Source organism: Phocoena sinus, chromosome 7, assembly GCF_008692025.1.
Source record: "Phocoena sinus isolate mPhoSin1 chromosome 7, mPhoSin1.pri, whole genome shotgun sequence".
In the NCBI taxonomy this organism is placed as follows: domain Eukaryota; kingdom Metazoa; phylum Chordata; class Mammalia; order Artiodactyla; family Phocoenidae; genus Phocoena; species Phocoena sinus.
Genome location: NC_045769.1, coordinates 59,724,700 through 59,735,325, shown reverse-complemented (window position 1 = coordinate 59,735,325; position 10,626 = coordinate 59,724,700). Strand labels below are relative to the sequence as shown.

Genomic DNA, 10,626 nt, shown 5'->3' with positions numbered 1-10,626 from the left:
TTCTGCTCCTGTCCCTCCTACCGCAGCCTGAACGATACTTTAAAAATATAAGTCAGATCATGTCACGGCTCAGAATCTTCCAATTGATTCCCGTCTCACTGGAGTAAAAGCCAATGGCCTTGCAATGCCCTGTAAGGACATGATCTGACTCCCCTGTAACCTCTGACCTCAGCCTCTGCCACCTCCCTCCCTTTCGTACTCCACTCCAGGCACACTGGCCTCCTGTTTCTGTTAACAGGCCAGGTGTGCTCAGCTTCTGACCGGGGACTTTGTACTGGCTGTCCCCTCTGCTTGGGACAGTCTTCTTCTGGAGAACCACATGGCCCACCTAAGTCATGTTGTCAGTGAGGCCTACCCAGGACACGCCTTTGAAAACTGTAATGCCCGCAGACCCTCTGCATTCACAATCCTTCTACACTGCTTGTATTTGTCTATAGCACGGCTCACCTAGTGTATTTATTGATTTGTTGACTGTTTACTCCCAGCTAGAATGTAAGGGATTTGTATCTATTTGTATTATTGATGTATCTCCAGACCCTAGAACAGTATTTAGTTCATAGCAGATGCTCAAAAATTTGTTGAATGAATGAATGAACAAATTGGACTGGCTTGGATACCCACTCTTCTTCTGAACTCTTAGCTGGGGAATGCCTAGGTCCTTAAAGCTACGAGTACAACCTACCAAGGTTGGACCAAGCTGGGTGTCTCCAGAACCTGGAATTTAGATTATGCTCTAAGAAAGAATCTAGCACAAATCAACAGATAATCAGTGAGGTTAACAGCACCTATGATGCTTATTTAACATGAGTATCCTTGGGTCCCACCATAAACTTACAAATCAAAATTTTGAGAGGCAGGGGTCACAGATCTGCTTTTCTTTTTGGTGTATTCATTTGTCTCTTTTAATCAGCAGCCTGCAGCTGATTCTTTCATTAACTAAAACAGAATAGCCTGGGTAGTACGTGTAAATGCTTGGCAGGAGCAACCCAGGTGTACTGTAAGACATACCCGGAGTATGGCAAAGAAAATTGAGATATGACACATGGCATTGACCTATCAGAAAAAAGAACGTATAAACAAGAAGAAGAGATGTAATATCATGTCATCTGCAAATAGTGACATTTTTATTTCTTCCTTTCCAATTTGGGTTTTGCTTTGTTTTGTTTGTCTAATTGCTCTGGCTAGGACTTCCAGTACTATGTTGACTAAAAAGTGGCAAGAGTGGACACACTTGTCTTGTTCCTGATCTTAGAGGAGAAGCTTTCAGCTTTTCACCATGAAGTATGATGTTAGCTGTGGGCCTGTCATATATGGCCTTTACTATGTTGAGGTACATTCCCTCTATACCCACTATGTTGAGAGTTTTTATCATAAACAATGTTGAAATTTGTCAAATGCTTTCCTTCAATGGGATGATCATATGATTTCTATCCTTCATTGTGTTAATGTGGTGTATCACATTGACTGATTTGTGGATCCCTGGAATAAATCCTCCTTTATCATGGCGTATGATCCTCTTAATGTATTATTGAATTCAGTTTGCTAATATTTTGTTGAGGATTTTTGCATCTATGTTCATCAAGTATATTGGCCGGTAATTTTCCTTTCTTGTGGCATCCTTAATCCTGGTTTTGGTATCAGGGTAATGCTGGCCTCGGAAGTTGAGCTTGGAAGAGTTCCTCCTCTTCTATTTTTGAAAGAATTTGAGAAGGATTGGTATTAATTCTTTGAATGCTTGGTAGAATTCACCAATGAAGCTGTCCAGTCTTGGACTTTTGTTGGTTGGGAGAATTTTGATTACTCCTTACCAGTAATTGGTCTGTTCAGACTTTTTATTTCATCAAGGTTCAGTCTTAGCAGGTTGTATGTTTCTGGGAATTTACCCATTTCTTCTAGGCTGTCCAATTTGTTAGTGTATAATTGTTCATAGTAGTCTCTTATGATCCTTTGCATTTCTGTGGCACCAGTTTAACATCTCCTCTTTCATTTATGATTTTATTTATTTGAGTCCTCTCTCTTTTTTTCTTGGTGAGTCTAGCTAAAGGTTTGTCAACATTGTTTATCTTTTCAAAGAACCAGGTCTTAGTTTCACTGATCTTTTCTACTTTATTTTTTCCTTTTTTTTTTTAGTCTCTTATTTATTTTCACTCTAATCTTACTTTCTTCCTACTACTAGCTTTGGGCTTCATTTTTTCTTCTTATTCTAGTTCTTTGAGGTGTAAAATTAGGTTGTTTATTTGAGACTTTTATTGTTTCTTGAGGTAGGTATTTATTGCTATGAACTTCCCTATAAATTTTGATATGTTACATTCCTAATTTTCATCTGTCTCAGGGATTTTAAAATTATTCTTTAGATTTCTTCTTTGATCCATTTGTTGTTCAGTAGCATGTTGCTTAATCTCCACATATTTGTGAATTATCCAGTTTTCTTCATAAAATCAATTTCTAGTTTTATACCATTGTGGTCAGAAAAGATGCTTGATATGATTTCAATCCTCTTAAATTTATTGACTTATTCTGTGACCTAACACATTTTCTATCTTGAAAAATAGATAGAGAAGAATGTATATGCACATGAGAAGAATATATTCTGTTGCTTTTGGATGGAATGTTCTGTAAATATCTGTTAAGTCCATTTGGTCTAACATGTCATTTAATACCAATGTTGCCTTATTGATTTTTTGTCTGGATGATCTATCCATTGATTTAAGTGGGTTATTAAAGTTCCCTACTATTATTGTATTGCTATCTATTTCTCCTTTTAGATTTGTTAACATTTGCTATATATATTTAGGTTCTCCTATGCTGGTGCATAAATATTTACAAGTGTTATAAATTCTTGTTGGATTTACTCTTTTATCATTAGGTAATGCCCTTCTTTTTCTTTTAGTCTTTGTTTTAAAGTCTATTTTGTCTGATATAAGTATAGCGACTCCAGCTTTCTTTTGGTTTCCATTTGCACAGACTATTCCATCCCTTCACTTTCAGTCTGTGTGTCCTTACATCTAAAGTGAGTCTTTTGTAGACAGCATATAGGTCTTTTTTTTTTTTTGCGGTACGTGGGCCTCTCACTGTTGTGGCCTCTCCCATTGCGGAGCACAGGCTCCAGAAGCGCAGGCTCAGCGGCCATGGCTCACGGACCCAGCCACTCTGCGGCACATGGGATCCTTCTGGACCAGGGCACAAACCCGTGTTCCCTGCATTGGCAGGCAGACTCTCAACCACTGCGCCACCAGGGAAGCCCTCAGTCTTTTTTTTTTAATCCATTCAGTCACTCTATGTCTTTTGATTGGAGAATATAGTCCAGTTATATAGATATTTAAAGTAATTACTGATAGGTATGTGCTTATTGCCATTTTGTTAATTGTTTTCTGGCTGTTTTTGTAGTCCCTATCTGTTCCTTTCTTCTCTTGCTCTCTTCCTTTGTCGTTTGATGACTTGCTTTAGTGGTATGCCTATATTCCGTTCTCTTTCTCTTTTGCGTATTTACTATAGGTTTTTGCTTTGTGGTTACCATGTGGCTTACATATAACAACTTACATCTATAACAGTATATTTTACGTTGAAAACGACTTAAGTTTTCTGCCATCCCCATTTATAAGAATGCCAGTTATAGTGGATTATGGGCCACCCTACTCTTAATCTTAATCAATTACATCTGCAATGAATGACTCTATTTCCAAATAAGATCACATTCCAAGGTACAAGGAGCTAGAACTTCAACATATGGATTTGGAGGGGACACAATTCAACCCATAAGACCATCCACTTCTCTCATGTGATTCTGAGATCACCAAACAACTTTCTGGTTCCCCAGGTACACAGGATTTAGCAGTGAGGGTCCTGGAGAACAAACAGGAGTCTCCTGATCACTGGAGATGAATTTCCCCATTGTGAACTGGCATTCTGTTCAAAAGACTTCAGTGAGTCTGGCTAGCATGAATCAGTCCCTGAGAACCTCATCATTCTAGTTGCATTGATAATATGAGTTTTGGGGACTGCACACCTGTGATTACCTCTCATTAGGCCAGTTTGCAGAACTGGCTGGCTTCTCTCTCTGATATTATTGTGTTCTCTCTATATCTACAAGAGGGAGCTCCATCTCAGGATTTAGAAAAACAGCTCGTGAAGCCAGGAGATATGCCTAGTGCATATCCCTTACAAGCCCTATTTCCAAGCAATCTCCACACCAAACCTAAGGTTCCAGGCCTAACATCCTCAAAAATGAAGAACATCACACTGTGTGCCCTCATTTAAAAGGGGTTAGAGGTACCTGAGTTGCAGGCAGGTATTCCCAGATACTTTGCCAAAGATGGTCCATCCTTCCCTGGCCACATCTTCCGTGAACAACAGGCATTTTGAAAAGGGGTAAACTTCTGAGAGCTAGTCCTGCAGATCAGGGTAAATACATTTATCAACCCAGGAAAATACCCATCTGTCTTTACTATGCTCTCTGGCAGGATAGCCTCCAATACCTTTTTTATCTGGGAAGCTCCACCAAGAAGGAAGGTCTTGACTTCAACTTAAATATTCTTGCTTGCCATATCCTTTTCTGGTACCATCAAATATCTTTCAAGTGCTGTGTCCCTGGAAAGAATACAGGACTTAAATGGACGTTCTCAGAAGCCCAGATATTGTCACAAACTAGGAAAACTGTTTTCTTATATTAGCTTAGACATTTTATCAATTAACTTCCTTGTTCTATCCGTAGAAAAGGATATAATAAAAATGGCCTTAAAATGGCTCAGTCATGGTTGGTTAACTATATAACATGAACTCTGTGGGCCATTGGCACTAACTCTAAGCTTGAGAGTTTTAGATCCAGGCCAGGTTTCTTTAAAACTCAAGCCACACATCCAAAACTTGAGTGCAAGGAGATTTCCAAACCCTGGTGGTTGACCCAGAAATTTAATCCAACAAAATTTTAATATAGTAGAAGCCCTCTTAATGAAACAATGCTTAACTAACTAACTGGATTAACCTTCACTCTCTATCCCTCTCTAACCCCCACTGATGCCAGGTGCACTGAATGCTAGGTGACTACTCTTTAAAACAGTATTTTTCAAATTGTAGGTCTTCATATCAATTTACTGGGTTGAAATAAATTCACTGGGTCATGACTAACATTTTTTAAATGAAACATTACAGAACAGTTGAATTGCATCCTTGGAATCAGTTATTTATTCTAAAATGTGTTTATGTCTATTACATAAAATAATGAAATGAGTGCAAAAAAAAAAACTCAAAACAGATAAAGTGGACATGAAAAATGATATAAAAATGAAGTTGAATGATTTCTGAAAAGACTCTATAAAGGCAGGTCACTAAAAAATAAATAATAAAAACTGATGTCAAATTAGTTGTGAGCTAGAAAACGGTAAAAGATGAAGAAAGAAATTGTAAAGCCTAAAAAACTCCTCACTTATAATTGTTTTACAAGGGTCTTTATTTTCTCTCTCCACTATAGAAAAACAGAGGTTGGAAATCCTAAACACAATGACTCAACAGTGGGACTAGGGCTTCCCTGGTGGCACAGTGGTTAAGAATCTGCCTGCCAATTCAGGGGACATGGGTTTGAGCCCTGGCCGGGGAAGATCCCACATGCTACAGAGCAACTAAGCCCATGGGCCACAACTACTGAGCCTGCGCTCTAGAGTCCATGAGCCACAACTACTCAGCCTGTGCTCCAGAGCCTGTGAGCCACAACAACTGAAGCCCGTGCGCCTAGAGCCCACGTTCCGCAACAAGAGAAGCCACTGCAACGAAAAGCCTGCGCACCGCAATGAAGATTAGCCCCCGCTCACCACAACTAGAGAAAGCCCACACACAGCAGCAAGGACCCAATGCACCCAAAAATAAATAAATAAATTTATTTATTTATTAAAAAAAAAAAAGTGGGGTCTTCCCTGGTGGTGCAGTGGTTGAGAGTCTGCCTGCCGATGCAGGGACACGGGGTTCGTGCCCGGTCCGGGAAGATCCCACATGCCGCGGAGCGGCTGGGCCCGTGAGCCATGGCCACTGAGCCTGCGCGTCTGGAACCTGTGCTCCGCAACGGGAGAGGCCACAACAGTGAGAGGCCCGCGTACCGCAAAAAAAAAAAAAACAAAAAACAAAAAACAAAAAACAAAAAACAAAAACAAAAAAAGTGGAACTAACGCAAGACAAAACTATGAGTAAGTTTAATCAGAGGACCCACAGTGAGCCCAACACCTAAAGACTGGGGAATGAATGTATACACTTTAAGTAAAAATAAAAAGTTTAAGGTTTAAGGTGTTTTCTAAGCCTCAATCATATCTAATAAAAGGACTTATATATTTTTAAATTTTGGCCAGTCCTTGGAATATGGTGGAATAGGACTTGACCATTATAAACTCACTGTCCCTATCAAGTAAGGAATCACAAAGCATACCCTTAATGTATCAGAGAATATAATAAGAAAACATAATTAGGGCAAAGTACGCAAAAAATAATAGTTTCACATCAGGAAGGACTACCCACTTATAAGCTAAAGATTTGTAATTGGCCCAGATAACTAGTTTTCTATGAAGCTTTTCCTGTCTCCTCCTTCTCACTGTGCTCTTGCCCCACTACAACGGGCTACTCCTTCATGTCCCACTGGCTGCTGTAAGTTTGCCTACTCATGGACGTATCAAAGCTCCTGTGATAATTCTCTATAACATCATTATTTATATATGCATGTCCATCAATGAGACCCTAACCTCCTGGAAGATATTCCCAACACCAGCACAGGGTGTGGCATTTGGTACATGCTTAGTAAATTTTTGTTGAATGAAAGAATAACTGTGCAAATAAATCAAGCTGTTGTCCTCATTTTCAATAAAAACAGAAGGTAACTCTGTTTGAAGTAAATCGCAAATTTGAAATTTAAAAAAAAAAAAGTGTTTTCCAACAGCATTTGCTCACTCACTTCATGTCTCTGGGTCCCATTTTGGTAGTTCTCGCAATATTTCACAATTTTCCATTTTTATTATATTTGTCATGGTGATCTGTGATCAGTGATTTTTGATGTTACTACTGCAAAAGACTATGATCACTGAAGGCTCAGATGATGGTTAGCATTTTTTTAGCAATAAAGCATTTTTAACTAAAAAAAAAAAAAGTTATAGTAATACAAGCAGAACAGCACTGGTGCATCTCTAAGCCAAAAAAGAAAATCACTGGAAAGGTCAAAATTCACTAGACTGCTACAGCTTGGTTGAAATAACCATTAAGACCATTTTGCCTTGACTCTGGATTTAATATGAACCCTTCTATGATTTTCATTCCCTGCCTTGGATCTTGATCCTTCAAAGGAAGTGCCTAAATAGGCAAGACAAGTATTCTGGTCACTGAAAAGGAGATGTCTTTATACTTCAAAACTAATCAGTTGATTTCTAGCACGAATCAGAAAAGATTCACTAGTCTGAAAAAGAAGAAAAGAAAACTATTGCTTTATTCTCAGGATTTTTTTCCCTCCATCTCTAAGTATCCAAAATATGATCATTTTTATAACCTAAATTGTATAAAGTACTTTTCCTAAGTAACACAGTAATACATACTCTGAAAAGCATGGAAAGGACTAAAAAGTATAAGGCAGGAGAAAAAGAAACCACTCATAATTCTACTCCAGCAGGCATCAACTCTATACTTTGTCATGTTCACTTCCAATTGTCATTTTTACAGTTTTCTTTATATAACTGAAATTACTATAATTGATACCTTTTATGAACAAGATAATGAACAAGATAAACTTCATCTATTAAGTTTTTTTCTATTTACCCTGCCCCATGAAGAGCTTTCCTTTTTCGTAACTTCAAATTTTCTAGAAAAACCTCTAGGTATCAGATAAATTTTATTAATTATTCAATCCATATGTATTGAACACAAGCTATGTGAAATGTATCAAATTGGTGTCAGAGTATACATAGAAATGACATTATGTTTAAAGAACTTAAAAAGCAGGTTGAGGAAACAATCCACCTATATGTACACAAAGAAAACATGTCAAGCAACCCCCTGCTTAATGGATTAGGTGGCAAAATAATGGGGCGCATAAGAGGGGATACCCAGGGTAGCTTAGGAGAAAGGGGGCTCATGGTTCTCACAGATAAGACTAGATAAACTCTACATGAATCATTTCATTGAATCCTCCAGTCAACCTGGTAAGGTGAGTATTATTATTATCTCCATTTCACAGCGGTGGAAACTGCAGTGTAGGGAGATTAAGTGATTTGCCTCAAAGCATAGGGCTAGTTAGTGGTGGAGATGAGATTCAATCAAAGTCTTTCTCCAGAGCTGGACTCAGCACTGCCTTCTATGAGGTGTCCAAAAGCCCAGGGGAGTCAAACAATAAGGGGAGACATCCAATTAAGTGTTAGCAGAAACGAAAGTATGAGCTTGTTACCTGGGGTCGGGAAGAGAGAGTAATTAGGCAAGAAAGGAAAACAAATGCAATAAACATGACTATTCAATGATAGGCTTCCTAGGAGATCACCACGGGCAGGACAGGAAGGAAGACAAGGTGTCTGGACCATTCTTCAAAGATGCTCAGCACTTCGGTCCTACTGGAAGACGGCTTCCCAGGGGACCTCCTGGCTTTTTGATTTCGGACACACTGCCTCGCTTTCACCCCACCACTCGGTGTAAGTTTGGGGAGAGGGGTTCCTGGAACAAAGACATTCTTCTTCATGGATGCACACTCCGGCTCACATACCTCGGTACATGCTCGCATTCACACACCTTAACCTGGAAGTTTCCCCCGCACTTCTTCTGCCAGTTTCCCACATGAGGACCACAGAAATGCAGACCTCACTCTCAGATATGGGAGCCCCTTGGAGAGAGGCTGGTTGGGGAATCGGAGGAGTCACACTGAACCCCGGGCCATCAGGCTCCCGCCATTCAGACGAGCACCTGAAGCTAGGTGCGCTCTTGGCCAATGCCTTCTACAGAAAGCACCGCGCGGCCACACTCCAGCCTCACACCCGCGTTCGGTCACTAGTGCAGCTGAACCGGCCTCAAGGGCTGCGGGCCCTCCGCCAGCCGCCCCTCCTTCCGCGGCTTCGACGCTGACTTCCGCTCCCTTCCCCGGGCCGCGACGCCCCAGCTGTCCCCCAGGCCGCCCGGGGACGTCCGGAAAACAGGAGTTGGCGCTCCCCTCGACGTACGCAAGCGATCACCAGCCACCTCGTACGACTTCCGCGGGCCCGGCCAGAATTCCGGGGCCCAGGCGGGAGGGCGTGGCCAGGAACCCCCGCCCCGAGCCCCGCCCCCCCCGTGGCTCGCGTTCCCTCCCCCCACCTCCGCTCCGCCTCCACCTCTCCCCTCCCTTTCCGGCTCTCCCTTTTTCCCAGCACCCACTCTCTTCCCACTCTTACACCCTCCCTCTCCCTTCTTACCCTCCCCTCCCTCTCTCTTTGCCATGTCCCCTCCCCCTCCTTCTCTTCCCTCCTTCCTTCTTCCCTCCCCCGCGCCCTGCAGGGAACTGGGCACCCGGCGGAGGTGAAGACCCCTTCCCTCCCCAGGGAGCTAGAAGCCGTGACACTTGAGGCCCTGGCCGCGCTGGCCGCCTGTGTCTCGGCGCTTCTGGACCCGGAATCGGCAAACACTGAGCCAGTGACACCCGCCAAACGGGTTAAAGGCGAGCAAAGGTGTTTCGAGGAGGCTCTTTCGGTAAATCAAGTTTTCACGCGAATGGCTCCTCTCTTAGGGTCAGGGAAGTAAGAGGCAACATTGCAGCTCCTTAGAGAAAATGTTTGGACGCTCTCGGCCCCTGAGGCATGGTGGAGAGTGGGAAAGATTTTAGGTGAAGGAGCAAAAGGCCCAGGTATGCCCAGCTCACCTGTGTCCTGGGCCTCTTCAAGGGGGTTTGAGCCCCTTGATGTCCCTGCAGGTGCCCTCCAGGCCTTCAAGGTGCTAGAACCATCGTCAGTGCCTTCCCCTGGTGATCCTCAAGGCTTCACTAGAAAACAGTATTTCAGATTGGGGGAGGGGATTACAACCCCAAATCCTAGGAATTTAGAGCCAGCAGTCTGATGTGACCAAAAAACAAAGTGATGTGCTCAAGGGAAAAAAAAAAAAAAATTAGAAATACAGGAAGTTCGCCAGATCTGAAGTAAAAAGATTGACTTAAGCCCTGGCATTGCCTCAGGCTAGTTTTAGGCCTCGAATGAGTTACTGAAGCTCTTTGAGACCATTTCTTCATCTATAAAATGGAATAATAATCCCTACCCTCAAGGTTGTTGTGAGGAGAAACTGAGGTAATGTATGTGATGATGTAAACTATAAAATTCCATACAAATGTAAGCTATTATATCTTCTGAGATTTATGGCCCAATCTAAGGAGAAAAGAAAACAGGATAACTTAACCCCAACTTCCAGCAAGACCACAGTGAAAACCATATTTCCCAACACTGTTTTAGCAATACCCTGGAGGAGACTCCAGGGACCTGTGGGACTGTCACAAAATTCTTGCAAAATTGTCTTTAACTGGGATACTTGTATTTCACCATCATTTTTTAAAAGCTTACCATGTGAGAAGAGGGAATGTTATGAATCAAAGATTGGGTGTCAAGATAGTGAGGATTAGGAAACATTCAGTTAAGCCAAATAAACCCCGTTGTTTCTTTG

General features: G+C 41.7%; 1 long non-coding RNA gene across 1 annotated transcript; it reads right to left on the bottom strand.

Moving 5' to 3' along the window:
- Nucleotides 1-3,365: 3,365 nt before the first annotated feature.
- Nucleotides 3,366-9,194, bottom strand: LOC116756964. The gene is made up of 3 exons (XR_004350803.1): nucleotides 8,714-9,194; nucleotides 4,476-4,587; nucleotides 3,366-4,389 (listed from the first exon to the last, which is right to left on the bottom strand). It is a non-coding gene; the product is annotated as an uncharacterized LOC116756964 (long non-coding RNA).
- Between the last annotated feature and the right edge of the window lie 1,432 nt (nucleotides 9,195-10,626).